The 16,244-nt window shown below is 36.5% G+C and overlaps 3 long non-coding RNA genes across 3 annotated transcripts in view; 2 read left to right on the forward strand and 1 right to left on the reverse strand.

Moving 5' to 3' along the window:
* LOC147838686 (uncharacterized) overlaps nucleotides 1–16,244 on the forward strand; it is a 1,589,207-nt gene that overhangs the window by 128,143 nt on the left and 1,444,820 nt on the right. The window lies entirely within an intron of this gene.
* On the forward strand, nucleotides 463–10,788 carry LOC147838690 (uncharacterized). The gene is made up of 3 exons (XR_015519853.1): nucleotides 463–675; nucleotides 9,376–9,943; nucleotides 10,408–10,788. It is a non-coding gene; the product is annotated as an uncharacterized LOC147838690 (long non-coding RNA).
* LOC147838691 (uncharacterized) lies at nucleotides 3,321–6,148 on the reverse strand. Its single transcript, XR_015519831.1, has 6 exons — nucleotides 6,095–6,148; nucleotides 5,662–5,774; nucleotides 4,572–4,698; nucleotides 4,310–4,395; nucleotides 3,961–4,003; nucleotides 3,321–3,863 (listed from the first exon to the last, which is right to left on the reverse strand). It is a non-coding gene; the product is annotated as an uncharacterized LOC147838691 (long non-coding RNA).

A 16,244-nucleotide genomic window follows, 5' to 3' on the forward strand; every position in this document is an offset into this window, starting at 1 on the left:
GTGTTGTTTTAACCCAATTTAACCCAAGTATAGACAAAAAACAACATTAGATTTATTTCTCTATTTTCCTAAATTTAAATTACACTTATTAACCCGAACAGTTGTCCATATTTAACCCAACAATGTTGTATTTTTATAGTAGGACACATTTAAACGCCTAAAACAACTACCACACGAATCTATTAATAGTAAAGCAACAAAAACAAACACAATAGAGAATCCGTTTGAGCGTTTTAAAATGCAAACCAATTGATTTCCGTGAGAACTAATATGCATTTGATGTCAGTTTGAACACTTTGATCAATGCTTCACCTGAAACCCATTTAAAAGCACTGCAACTGTAAATATTATCATTTAGTTTCGGTGAATCACGATGAGATTAACTAATCAGACTGGATTAAATGAATCACTCTTCTGAGTTTATTATCATTATAAGTACTCGAAAGCTGCATTCAGAGGCCCGAGTGACTCTTCGATTGGGACAGTTTTTTTCTGTGGCTCTCCGACCATCTGCCGTGTGTGTGCAGCGTTATTGATCAAAATCAATGCGCTCGGAGCCCAAGACTCAATGACGGTGGTGTGCGTTTATATTGGCCGTCAGTTCGCGTCCTGAGCTGCATCTGTTCCGGTAAACCTGGTGCGCTTTTGGTGGTGGATGTGGACCGGCAGCTCTCGGTAAGTCTCGGATATTCCTCCGGTACATTAAACGCGGCTGAAATGCGGTTCGGATGCTTTTTGCTTTTCGTGTTTATCCAAAGCTGCGCGGCGCGTGAAATGCGCAGCGACGGATACATTTATTTAAATAACCAGGAGAGAGAACTATTAATGTGAGATATAGAAGAAAATTAGCTTATGTGTGTGTTTTTAAAATATTATAGCTGTTTAATTAAACAAAATGAGCTGCTTGTACTGCCTAAATATGACAATATGCATTCAGGCAAATGCATGTGTGTGTTTTTAAATATTATAGCTGTTTAATTATAAATAAATACGTTGCATGTGCTTCCTAAAAATGACATTCAGCCGAATGCATGAGTGTTTTAATATTATAGCTGTTTAATTGTGCAAAGAAAAGCTGCATGTGTTTCCTAAATATGACATTCAGCCAAATGCATGTGTGTTTTTAATATTATAGCTGTTCAATTGTGTAAAATAAGCTGCATATGCTGCCTAAATATGACATTAAGCCAAAATGCATGTGTGTTTTAAATATTATAACTGTTTAATTGTGCAAATATACGCTGCATGTGTTTCCTAAAGATGACATTTAGGCAAATGCATTTGTGATTTTAATATTATAGCTGTTAATTGTGTAAAATAAGCTGCATTTGCCGCCTAAATATGACATTCAGCCGAATTCAATGTGTGTTTATATATATATATATATATATATATATATATATATATATATATATATATATATATATATATATATATATATATATATATATATTTAGCTGTTTAATTTTGCAAAAAATAATGTGCTGCCTAAATATGACAATATGCATTCAGGCAGATGCTTGTGTCTTTTTTTTTCTTTTTTTTTTAATATTATGGCTGTTTAACTGTACTGAAATAAGTTGCATGCCTAAATATGACATTTAGCCAAATGCAAAATGTTTTTTTTTTATATGATAGCTGTTTAATTGTGCAAAACACGCTGCATGTGCTGCCTAAATATGAGAATATGCATTCAGCCAAATGCATGTGTGTTTTATTAATATCATAGCTGTTTAATTGTGCAAAATAAGCTGCATGTGCTTTCTGAATATGACATTCAGCCAAATGCATGTGTGTGTGTTTTCTATTATAGCTGTTTCATTATGTAAATATAAGCTGTATGTCTTGCCTAAATATGATATTTACTTTTATTAAGGGAGACATCATTGTTATTTCGGTGTACTTTACACCGTCTCCGACAAATGTATTTCTGTTTATATTAGTGTTTGTAACACTTTGCTAATGAATGCTATTGCAGTATAGCTATAGTGGATTGATAAAATAATAAATACTGCAGTAGTCTATGCTTTAGTACGTTGCTGGTGCATTGTAGAATAACATATATTATTTGTATACCCCAACAGATTAATTCAAGTACTTTACCAGAATAAAACACTGTAATATTTACTATAAATTGCTATATGATTTGTTTGTGTTGGCAGGCTTTTTATAATGAAATAGGATGGTTTAAAACACCTTTATTACATGAAATACTTTTAACTTTTTATTTTACATATTAATATTGCAATTATTTACTTAAATGCGCACTGTTAAATGTACGCATGCATTTTAAATGATAAATGTTTGTTTATTAATGATTTACATATGTTTTAAAATATTCATATAGTGCATTTTTGATTTTACAGTACATATATCAAAAATGTCAAGTCTATAAATTGTTTTTTTGTTTTATTTCGTGGCTTAATATTTACCTTGAACTGCGCATGCGGCAGACTGAATCGATCTTCCGTCATTTCACGGGCTTTGAGATCTGAATAAAGGAAAGGAAACAAAGGAAAACAAAACAAATGACTTTTTAAGAGTTGAAACGGGGAGATCTGAAAGTCCTGTGCTGTGTTAACACGTCACGGGACTTTCAGAAAGCACACACACACACACACACACACACACACACACACACACACACACACATACACACACACACACACACACACACACTGGAGGCAGTCGGTTTGGACTCTGTTGTTCGGGTCTTCTCGTGCATGAAATGACCGAACAGGTGTTTACAGATTGTTTTATTTTACTCCAATTAACTTCAGCTAAAGTTTTGACGTCTCACATGCTGTCTATGTAGCACACCACAACAATATTCACGATAGGGACATGCGCCATTATTAAGATTCATCAGTTTACGCTTGATCATTTTCAATAATAATTATAACACGGAAATAAGTCACGAATAAATGTACAGGTTACCACTATCTCAATCATATATGATAACCAAATTGACTGCTAATAATAATTTTTATTCCATCTGACTATTTAAAGTCTGTATAGTGAGTCCCTTAAAACTATATAGTGACCACTGAAGTCTGTACACAGCAAAATATGGGGACCCAAAACAACTCTATGGGTGTTAATTTCAACACTTTGAAAGTGTCTCATGGGGTCCACTCAAAACAAAGTTAAATCAACACTTTCAAAAGGGTTGGCACATTGACACCGAAGTAAGGGTTAATTTTAACTCTGGGCAGAGTTAAAAAATTTAACTATATTTAACACCGCCTGGTGTAATATATTGTTATTTTATTCAACTCTCTTGAGTGTAAATATGGTAAAAAGGTCAAATAGACTGTAAATTACAAAAGAAAAAACATTTTATTTGAAAACATTCACCACTTCAACAATTCATTCAGTTTTTAAAATGCAACAATGTCAAATATGCTTTAAATGTTTTATTAGTACAGACAGTATCAACAAAATATGTATGACCAGTGCTCAAAAAGGCTGTTTCAGTTCTTTGGTCCAAACTTGATGTGTTATCAGAGCAATTTGAAAGTTCAATATAGCGTCACTCATAGTTTACTTCTGAACTCATAGTTTTCTTCTGAAATTACATTTTAAACAACTTGGCTTGCAAATCTTTCACTTCTGGTGTTTCCTTGGTCCTCCATTTCAAACAGAGCAGTTTAAATGAAGGTATAAATGCTGTAAACTTGTGTGAAAACAAACTGGAGCTAGGAAATCTCATCAAGCATGTCCTGTGAATGAAGTGCTTCCCAGCCACAGGATGACCTTTTTATCCATGACGATGTAGCAGCTGCTGATCGCTCGTCTGGTGGTTCCTGATGCATGGATATAGGGTGATGCTCATCTAAGAATTCTTCAAGACTCCAGCATGACTAAGAAAAATGTTTGAAAACAAATTGCAATCAAATTCTATGATATATTTAAAAGAACATTTAAAGTAAATAAAACATTCAAGACATCTAAACTCACCTTTTGAAAATCTTCATGATGATCCACAACTTGACTCTCCCAGCTGGTTGAGGTGACAGGATATGGAAAAGTAGAAAAAACACATATATCACTGTTGGATCTCCAAAAACAATTAGGTTAACCACTATGACTAGAACTGGAAAAACAGGCAGCTGTCTGTCCAGAATCCTGAATTTAACACAACACTTGGAGCAAAATTTAGAGGAGCTTAAAATCTTTTATATCATTTAGTGATGCTGATTTCCCCAAAATATTGGCCACAGTGTAAAAAATATTCATAAACTTCATAAACAACAGTTTTCTGTAAGCGTGTGCGTGCATGCGTGTGTGTGCGTGCGTGTTTCTTTACCAGATTCAACTTGTTAGGCCCTTTCAGGTCCAGTATTGAGGCCACCTTTACTGGAGTCTAGCAGATGTTTCAGGTCCAAATATAACCTAAAATATTAGGATAAGCAGAAGAGGAAAAGTGCAAAGTAAAGAGCAAAACATTATTTAAGTAACAGTTCACCCACAATACAAAACTTATCACCTTCATGTCATTCATTATTCTTTAATGCTCTAATACCCTCTCAGCTTATTGTGAAACAAATACAGAACTTTATCAAACATACCTTCATTATTATCACCACATATGACCAAGAAGGTGTGCTTGGTCATTTCACCAACTCTGGAAATACACCATCCGTCTCTAATCAGCCACCGTCACAGGGTCTTTTGTTATTGTATAGAGAACTGTGGCTGTTAAAAAAACAACAAAAAATTAGTATCTAACACATATGCATAACCTTCAGATAAAAGGAGAGATGAACATCACAAAGTATGCCTCACATTTTTTCAGATATCTTTTGATTCAGATGTTGATTATTGATAATAAATCTACAAATCAAACCTGTATCATCATTAGGTTGCTCAAATATGAATCAGTTGATTAATTTTACAGACAGGTGGCTGTTTACAACGCACTAAATTGTCTTTAATAAAAAGGAAATGTTGTGTACAGTACATGCTAAGTTTAGCCTATAGTTTTAAGCACAATATCATGCGGGAGAAAAAGCTTGACTAAGATGTTCCTGACTACAGAAATAGCCTAACTTACTAACGTCAGACATCCCGAGTTGGGAAAAGTAATTTTCGGGGGATACAGAGTTGATTTGCGGGAGGTAGCGGGAGAAATGAGTACCTAAAGAACAATGGGATAAGTTGCGCGCGACGTACCTAAAGAGCGGTGGGGGTGACTTGCGCGCGACGTACCTGAAGAGCTGGGAGGGATGCGGTGGAGAGGGGTGTGCAAAGTGTTTAATGACCGGGCGGGAGACGCGCGATTTCCGGGAGATTATCATTCATTTGCGGGCATCTACTTGGGCATCTGGGAGTCTCTGTGCATTTGCGGGATAACGTTAATGTTAGTCCCACAACTTCCGGGAGACTTCTGTAACCTTAAAAGTCTGAGAAAGTGCAAACGCGGTCATTTAAAGACATTAATGTTAACATTCCGACTTTAATGGTTGTAAACGCTTAATATAATTCAAACGTACGTTATCACGCGAGTCTATAAACTAACGGTATATGGACGGCCACGAATGAACCAGTTTAAAAGGGCCGCGGTGTTTAAAACAACCAAATTAACGTACACGAATAACAAACAATCATATGTTTTAGTCAGGAAGCCTTTTACAAGTAAGCATATGTTCATTTACTCACCAGAAATGTTTTAGAAACTCTCCAGAGCTTATGGAAACCGTCCTGTGTTGCCGTTAGCATCTGGGCAGAGTAGGCTAAGGTTAGGCTGCTCCGGTGATTCCCTCGCTAGTTTGCTTCGAATTAAAGGAAGAAGTGTCGATTTTATTTTACAGATGGGTAACAACGCACAAAATGGCATTAAGCGTGACAGAAATGTGTTGAACATGTACATTTGATGTTTTTATGCACTATGTATGCGTGAGCATATATAAAACATTCTTGAAAAGAAGTGAATAGTAATGCAGTTAAGCTAGATACACAATCGACCATGAATGAACCGCAGAAGATTAAAATTGTCACTCCATTCTAAAGTTATTAACTTAACATTATGTTTACAACTGTATTTCCTTAGAGAAAGTCAGTAAAATACCAACATTTAGGTAGTTTGACTCACCAGTTGCTGTTCTAAACCTCAGATGGAAAATGGCGTCTGGAAAATTCTTCAGTGACTGGGGCTGCATGAATTCCCGGATGTTGGAAATAACACCACCAAGTGTAGAAAAGATAACTCCTTGATTTCACACTGAATAAAATCAATTCTAACTCTTATTATATTCATTTATCAAAATCTAACTCTTTAACGTCAACACTTTACTCTGAAATGCTTCAACACCGAGAATTTAACTCAGATGAATTTGCTGTGTAGGCTAGAAATTAATTTAAGTCACTTAATAGAGTTATTTATTAAAGATTATTATAATTAAAGTATTTTTGAAGCACTAGATAACAAGGGGAACTAGTTTAACAAACAGCAATGCTAATATCTGACTTTATGTTACTTTTTGTGCGTAGTTTTATTCCATTTTTAATTAATATGACGTTCACACGACGTATTTTGTGTATTTATCTATTCACTTAATTCTCACGTGATAAAATAAAGCTCATTATATGTTAAGTTTGCATTACAATTTGGAATTGACTTTTATTTTATTGTGAATTGTGATTGAATGAATGAATGAATGAATGAATGAATGAATGAATAGATGAAAGGTCACCGGACACACGTGACATTTGACCTCTCAGAATGACCTTATTGCAGGAAAAAGGACGTCAAACACTGCGAAGAAAAAAAGGAGATAAAGCATTGCACAAACTAAATACATTTAAACTAAATAAACTTTAAATATATTTATAATAAATAATTAATTTAAATAAAATAAAAAAATTGAGTCTGAATAATATAAAAATTTTCTATTGAGGTATGGTTTGCTATATTTTGGATGACATACAACTAATAAATATCTGGAATCTAAGGGTTCAAAAACAAGATCTAAATATTGAACAAATAAAAATCACCTTTAAAATGTGCAAATTATGCTCCTAGCAGTCTATAAAACCAATCTAAATATAAAGTTTGATATTCACTGAAATGTGCAAAATATAATTGAAGATTTGCTTAACTTAGTATTCTAATTATTTTAGTAATATAAATGAAAATCTATATTTTTTTCTTATGACATTGGCTTTTCCTAGATATACATTTGCAGCCTAAAACAGATTTTGTGCTACTTACAAATATGTACAATCACTGGCCACTTTATTAGGTACACCTGTCCAACTGTCCCTAACGCAAATTTTTAATGCAACTCACTGCATCAGAATGGGGAAGAAAGGGGATTTAAGTGACTTTAAACGTGGCATGGTTGTTGCTGCCAGATGGGCTGGTATGAGTATTTCTGAAACTGCTGATCTACTGGGATTTTCACGCATAACCATCTCTAGGGTTTACAGAAAATGCTCCGACAAACAGGAAATATCCAGTGAGCGGCAGTTCTGTGGGCGCAAATGCCTTGTTGATGCCAGAGGTCAGAGGAGAATGGCCAGACTGGTTCCAGCTGATAGAAAGGCAACAGTAACTCAAATAAGCACTCGCTACAACCGAGCTCTGCAGAAGAGCATCTCTGAACACACAACACGTCCCAGGGGCGGACTGGGACAAAAATTCAGCCCTGGCACTGTAGCCACATCAGCCCACATAACCACACTGCATAGCCCCACCCACGGACACGCACATTCACTATTTATTTTGGTGTGCAGACGGTGAATTAATATGACATTCTTGCCAGATTTTGATTATGTTAAAAATTGTTAACGTAACGTAATTGGTTTGATTACGGTAACCTTGGATTGGGTCGGCCCATCTTGAAATCAGGCGGCCGTCGCATATTGGTCTAAATGCTTAACATTTATTATTATTACTATTATTATTATTATTATCATCATCATCATAATATCACATCTAGCAAGAGATAAAAGCTGCCTCCACATAAAAACAATACATTAAAAAAAAAAAACTGACCGGCCCACATTTAAAAATTGGTCCAGCCCTTCTGGCATTTGCCAAAATTGCCAGATGGCCAGTCCGCCCCTGACACGTCCAACCTTGAGGCGGATGGGCTACAGCAGCAGAAGACCACACCGGGTGCCACTCCTGTCAGCTAAGAACAGGAACCTGAGGCTACAATTCACACAGACTCACCAAAACTGGACAATAGAAGATTGGAGAAACGTTGCTGCTCTGATGAGTCTCCATTTCTGCTGACACATTCAGATGCTCGGGTCAGAATTTGGCATCATCAACATGAAAGCATGAATCCATCCTGCCTTGTATCAGCGGTTCAGGCTGATGGTGGTGGTGTAATGGTGTGGGGGAGATTTTCTTGGCACACTTTGGGTCCATTAGTACCAATTGAGCATCAACGCCACAGCCTACCTGAGTATTGCTGCTGACCATGTCCATCCCTTTATGAGCACAGTGTCTCCATCTTCTGATGGCTACTTCCAGCAGGATAACGCAGCATGTCATAAAGCGTGAATTATCTCAGACTGGTTTCTTGAACATGACGATGAGTTCACTGTACTCAAATGGCCTCCACAGTCACCAGAGCTCAATCCAATAGAGCAGTTTGGGATGTGATGGAACGGGAGATTGGCATCATGGATGTGCAGCCGACAAATCTGCAGCAACTGTGTGATGCTATCATGTCAATATGGAGCAAAATCTCTGAGGAATATTTCCAGTATCTTGTTGAATCTCTGCCATGAAGGATTAAGGCAGTTCTGAAGGCAAAAGAGGGTCCAACCCGGTACTAGTGTGGTGTACCTAATAAAGTGGCCGGTGATATATATATGTATAATATATGACTAATAATTCTGTAAAAAATGATATGATCAATTAGTCATCACAGCAGATGTTTTTAGTTCAGTTTAACCTATTAAACTAAGTTGATCATGTTCTAACTTAATTTTATAAGTACGCAAGCTGTTTCAAGTCAGTTTAACATAATGAAAGTTCAATGGACTCGTAAGATTAATTTGATTCAACTTACAAACTTAATGCAACCAGGATTTTTTTTACAGTGTGGATGTATAATAATAAATTCAATAGACTATAGCAAACTCATGTGTGCATGTAAAATAAAGAAGCCTTGTCTGTAAATGGAGGTCTGTGTGTGAGTGTGCGTATAGCTGGAGTCTCTCCGCTGATCATATTGATTGTTTCGAGTGTTTTAGGTTAATTAATAACTGCTCTTGCTTTGCATGTGTGAGCAGTTGAATGGGGAAGCGCTTTAATGATTCTCCTTTCTCTAGAAATGCTTCTGTTTGCATGATGTCTTCATCTGCTCGGATTCTGGCTTGCTGAAAGGCTGTGTTCTCTTGCTTGCTGTGTTTCAGGGCGGCGTGACCTTTGACCCTGCACACTTTCACCTCATTGTGTCCATGAAAGAGATCATCGCACGTGCGGACGACAGCAGAAATCTCTGCACGACGTCTTAATAAACTAATGCACGTGAAAAGAAATCATACTCTGAGCTGGTGACGTTTCTATGATGTAATTTAGGAAAATATTCATTTGTTCATTTTCCTTCAGCTTAGTCCCTTTATTCATCAGGGGTCGCCACAGTGGAGTGAACCGCCAACTATTCCAGCATATGTTTTACACAGTGGATGCCCTTGCAGCTGCAACCCAGGACTGGGAAACACCCATACACACTCATTCACACACACACACACACACACACACACACACACACACACACACACACACACACACACACACACACACACACACACACACACACACACACATTCCCCTACAGCACATGTGTTTGGACTGTGGGGGGAAACCGGGGCACCCGGAGGAAACCCACGCCAACGCGGGGAGAACATGCAAACTCCACACAGAAACACCAACTGACCCAGCCAGGACTTGAACCAGCGACTTTCTTGGTGTGAGGCAACAGTGCTAACCACTGAGCCACCATGCTGCCTACTTTAGGAAATTATAAACATGTAGTAATTTATAGCACACTAATATATACAGTGCTCAGCATAGATAAGTACACATCTCACAAATCAATTTTTTAAATTAATATTTTCTATAGGAAGCTTTACAGTATTATAATTGTGCATATATGTACATTAGATTAGTAGTAAAGCAAAATCTAAAGCTTATCTTAAAAAAATGACTAAAATTAGTAGCCCACATGTATATGTTAGGGTAAAATATTAAATAAAATATAAAAAATCAAGAGAATTTTATAAAATATTGTTAAAAATATCTTTCTATTCTAAAACATGTTCGGTGGCTAAAAGATCATTTTAATAAATATATCTGTTTATTAAATCTGTTTTGTTCAAATGCACAAAAATATATGATCTATTCAGTGAGAAATGGAATGGGGTGTGGGCGGCACGGTGGCTCAGTGGTTAGCACGGTGGCCTCACAGCAAAAAGGTCGCTGGTTCGGTTTCCCTCACAGTCCAAACACATGCGCTTTAGGGGAATTGATGAACTAGATCGGCCATAGTGCATGAGTGTGTGTGACTGAGCCATGGGTTGCAACTGGAAGGGCATCCCCTATGTAAAACGTATACTGGATAAGTTGGCGGTTCGTTCCGCTGTGGTGACCCCTGATGAATAAATGGACTAAGCTGAAGTAAAATAAATAAATGAACATATTTTCTTGTGGGAATACAAGTGTTAAATAGCAATAGAAAGGCTATTATTAAGTTTAATTGCTTTATAATACTTAACTAACACCAATAACATGAAAATATTTTATTAAAACTTTTATCATCATTTATTAAATGAAGCATTTATTATTCTTTTTTGATGTTAAGTTCACAATTTTGGATTCAAAAAGTATAGTTTATTCATTCATTTTTTTCAGCTTAGTCTCTGATTTATCAGGGGTCAACACAGCTGAATGAACCGCCAACTATTCCGGCATATGTTTAATGCAACAGATGCCCTTCCAGCTGCAACCCAGTATTGGGAAACACCCATACATACTCATTCACACTCATGGACTACGGCCAATTTAGTTAATCAATTCCCCTATAGCGCATGTGTTTGGACGGTGGGGTAAACCGGAGTATACGGAGGAAACCCACACCAACACAGGGAGAGCATGCAAACTCCACAGTGCTAACGACTGAGCCACCCCAAAACTATAGTTGTTAGAGTTATTTATTAACAACAAACAGCTGTATTCTCAGTTATTATAGTTTTATTACTATTATCAGACATTCATTATATTTGACGGTTCACTCTCAGAAATAAAGGTATGTGAGCTGTCACTGGGGTTGTACCTTTTCAAAAGGTAGATTGATATAAAGATGTAAACAAAAATCACACACTGATACAGTTCACCAAACAAGAAAGTATCTGGAAAACACAATTATATACTAAATATGTATATAATATCACACACTGTAAAACCCAACAGTCAAATGAAATGAGTGTAGTCAACTCAAAACTGACTGAAAGTTAAATCTCCTCATTTGAAAAGAGTTTTGACCTCAGTGTTGAAGGTAATGAGTTAATTAAATACCTTCAACTTAAATGAAACGTTCTCAGTACTCATATAGATGAGTTTTGAACTTAAAATGTTTGTTGCAATCGGTTTTCTTAAATGGTTTGAGTTGCTTTAACTTATAGGGTTTTACAGTAGTCAGCTGGTTTGAGTTCTCTTCATTTATCGGGTTAGACAGTGCTCAAAATGCTTCGCTTACTCAAATAGAGTAAGTTCACAGTAGGATTAGTTTTTGATCTTAAATAGTTTGTTGCAATGGGTTTCCTCAAATGGTTTGAGTTATCTAAACTTATTGGGTTTTACAGTACTCAGCTGGCTTGAGTTCTCTTCATTTATTGGGTTTTACTGTGCTCAAATTGCTTCGTTTACTCAAATTAACCTGCTTTAACCAATGGAAGGTTTTTATAAATTGCCACAGTTTTAAAGACGCATAAAAATATGTTAAAATGTTTAATAATTTAATATACTTTATAATTAAATCTGGATTAAACGGCACTGCGCTTTACTGGAATTCAAATGAAAACTATTACTATTATATTATATTAAATGATGTTACTATTACAGTGACAGTAACTGTGAGCGTTTTGTAATGTAAATAATAGAAAAATTGTACACACACACACACACACACACACACACACACACACACACACACACACACACACACACACACACACACACACACACACACACACACACACACACACACACACACACCTGTCTTATTCTTCTGGCTTTCTGACGCTTAAATAGTTTGTTGCAATGGGTTTCCTGAAATGGTTTGAGTTATCTAAACTTATTGGGTTTTACAGTACTCAGCTGGCTTGAGTTCTCTTCATTTATTGGGTTTTACTGTGTTCAAATTGCTTCGTTTACTCAAATGGATTAAGTTCACTGTACTCATTAAGATTAGTTTTTAGAAATTTGTTGCAATCAGTGTCCTCAAACGGTTTGAGTTACCTTAACTTTTGGGATTTTACAGTACAATGAACTTTAATGAACCTAAATGAGCACATGTCACTCCGCTGCTCATCCGTTTGCACTGGCTGCCAGTTGCTGCTTTCATCAAATTCAAAGCTCCGATGTTTGCTTACAAAGCGACTTCTGGCTTTGCTCCTTCTTATCTGCTCTCACTTCTGCAGATGTATGTGCCCTCCAGAAACTTGCGTTCTGTGAATGAACGTCGCCTCGTTGTTCCACGAGGGAAGAAATCACTTTCGCTCACGCTCAATCTGCCCAGTTGGTGGAATGAACTCCCTTACTGCATCAGAACAGCAGAGTCACTCACTGTCTTCAAGAAACGACTAAAAAGTCAACTATTTAGTCTCCACTTTCCTTCCTAATCTGCAATTGCCTCTCTGGTTCTACCGCTAACTGTATTACGAAAAAAAAAAAAAGTACTAATACTTTCCTTCTTAGACTTTACAGACCTGAAACTTGCCTACAGCACTTATTCATTGTTGCTCTTATAGTTGTGTAAATTGCTTCCTTGTCCTCATTTGTAAGTGGCTTTGGATAAAAGCGTCTGCTAAATGACTAAATGTAAATGTAAGTACAAAATACACCAACCCAAGCTCATTCTGGAAACGTAGCCCCGCGGACATTTCTGGAGACCGCGATTTACGTGGCCGGAGGTACGTACAGACACATTTAGTTTTTTTTTTTCGAGCGAACGCAGCAGGGCGGTGTGGCGCCGCTCTGCTCCTCCTCTTCGCGCTTGCCAGCCGACGGCTCGCCTCCGAGTGGAGGGCTTTCCCGATGCAACCAGTTTGTCCGCTTAGCTCACAGAGTTGCGTCTGCGGAGCGGAGGCCCTGGAGGAGGAGGAGGAGGAGGAGGAGGAGCCGGCCGCGGGGGCGACAACCGGGATGGAGTCCGGGGAACAGCGGTTCCAGAAATCAGGTAAGATGAAAAACGGAATCCGAAATATAAGGGCGAGAATGCGGCGGGATCCGAAAACGCGGTCGAAATCGAAGACGAGGGCTTTTGCTTTTTTTGTTTTGTTTTTCTGGATGGCTTTTGCGAACCGTCGCTCGGGTTTAGGGAAGGAGGAGAAGGAGGAGGAGGAGGAGGAAGAGGAGGGCGGCTGGGTCGGTGCGCACAGCGGCCTCTCGCGGATCCATGAAAACAAAAAAAGCTCGAATGCGTACCTCCCGGGACGTATCTCGCGGTCCGCAGAAACGTCCGCGGGGCTACGTTTCCACAATGAGCCCGGGTTGAAATACACACATAAGATACTTAATATTAATTTTAGATAATGCTAATTTTAACATTCACTAATACATCATTAAAAATCAAATACTGCATTAGTTAATGTTCTAAAACGGGCTGATAGATCTGCAACAAAGGACAGTTGTATTTTTATTAATCTTAAAAAGATCAGTCATTAGCGTATCAAATGTTGTTCTCATGGTGAGTTAATAACCTGCTTTAACCAATGGAAGGTTTTAAAAAAATTGCCACAGAATTAAAGACGCATAAAAATATGTTAAAATGTTTAATAATTTAATATACTTTATAATTAAATCTGGATTAAACGGCACTGCGCTTTACTGGAATTCAAATGAAAACTATTACTATTATATTATATTAAATGATGTTACTATTACAGTGACAGTAACTGTGAGCGTTTTGTAATGTAAATAATAGAAAAATTGTACACACACACACACACACACACACACACACACACACACACACACACACACACACACACACACACACACACACACACATACACACACACACACACACACACACACACACACACACACACACACACACACACACACACACACACACACACACACACACACACACACACACACACACACACACACACACACACACCTGTCTTATTCTTCTGGCTTTCTGACGCTCTGCAGGAAAACTGAACACTTTTCTCTGGTCTCTCAGCAGGCCTGTGTGTGTGTGTGTGTGTGTGTATGTGTGTGTGTGTGTGTGTATGTGTGTGTGTGTGCGTGCGTGCGTGTGTGTATTGATTATATGAAGCTGGTTTGCATTTCCATCTTTTGCTCTGGACCACAAAAACTGTGTTGTGTACAATCATGCTTCTGTCACCGCTGATGAACATCAGAGGACAAACGCAGACGGATTCATTTACACACTGACGCTGGTTTTTAATTAACGAACAAAAACACACTGTAAAACCCAACAGTCAACCTTAGCAAATGAAATGAGTGCAGTTAACTCAAAATTGACTGAAAGTTAATTCTACTCATTTGAAAAGAGTTTTGACCTCAGTGTTGAAGGTAATGAGTTAATTAAATACCTCATTACTTCCACTTAAATGGAGTAAGTTCACAGTACTCATATAGATGAGTTTTGAACTCAAAATGTTTGTTGCAATCCGTTTTCTTAAATGGTTTGAGTTGCTTTAACTTATTGGGTTTTACAGTACTCAGCTGGTTCGGGTTTTGCTGTGCTCAGATTGCTTCAGTTACTCAAATGAAACGTTCACAGAAATCATTAGGATTAGTTTTTGCACTTTAACGGTTTGTTGCAATCAGTTTCCTCAAATGGTTTGAGTTACCTTAACTTACTGGGTTTTACAGAAAACATATAAAGAACATTTGCTTTTGATTTTGAAAGTTTAAATTTTTTTGTGCATTAATAATATATATGACTGTATATAATCGACATATAAAACTATAGTAATTACTATTAATTATTGCATGCAAATAACCCTAACCATACGATTAGTACATGTAATGAATTAATACTTAAATGAAGCATTACACTATAACACCTTAAAACATAACCAACTGCTGCTATTCAGATTTATTTTTTCTTTACATGATAATAGAGGCACTAAATAAAATCTAAAATCTCATTTCTTCTGTCTAATGGCTATATATTAATACACTTAAAAATGCTGGGTTTTATTGACCCAATGTTGGGTCAAACGGACTAACCTAACAGTTAAAATATTTAAATATAACTAAAATGTTAACCAATAGTTGGATTTGTCCATATTTGACCCAATATTGGGTTAATACAACCCAGCATCTTTAAAAGTGTATAGATGAAAATAAATCAACATGTTGATATTAAATTGATGTATTCTATAGATGCTGGGTTGTATTAACCCAATGTTGGGTCAGTTATGGACAAACCCAACTGTTAAAAAAATCCTTTAAATTTAATTGAAAAAATTTAACCAATGGTTGGGTTTGTCCATATTTGACCAAATATTGGGTTAACACAACCCAGCATTTTTAAAAGAGATATATTTAAATAATTCAGCATTTAGATGTTAAAGTGATATGCTCTGAAAATGCTGGGTTGTATTAACCCAATGCTGGGTCATTTATGGACAAACCCAACAGTTCATAAATATAATTTGAATTTGATTAAAATTTTTAAACCAATATTTTGGGTTTGTCCATTTTTTACCCAAGATTGGGTTAATACAACCCAGCATTTTCGAAAGTGTATATATGTATGTATGTATATATATATATATATATATATATATATATATATATATATATATATATATATATATATATATATATATATATATATATATACTTAAATAAATCAGCATTTGGATATTAAAGTGATGTATTCTAAAAATGCTGGGTTGTATTAACCCAATGTCGGATCAATTATGGACCTCAAAAATAAAAACATGAAATCATCCAAATTTAATTAAAATTGTAAACCAATAGTTGAGCTTATCCATATTTGACCCAATATTGGGTT

This window comes from Danio rerio, chromosome 21 (genome assembly GCF_052040795.2).
Source record: "Danio rerio strain M-AB ecotype USA chromosome 21, GRCz13ab, whole genome shotgun sequence".
NCBI classification, from domain to species: Eukaryota; Metazoa; Chordata; class Actinopteri; order Cypriniformes; family Danionidae; genus Danio; species Danio rerio.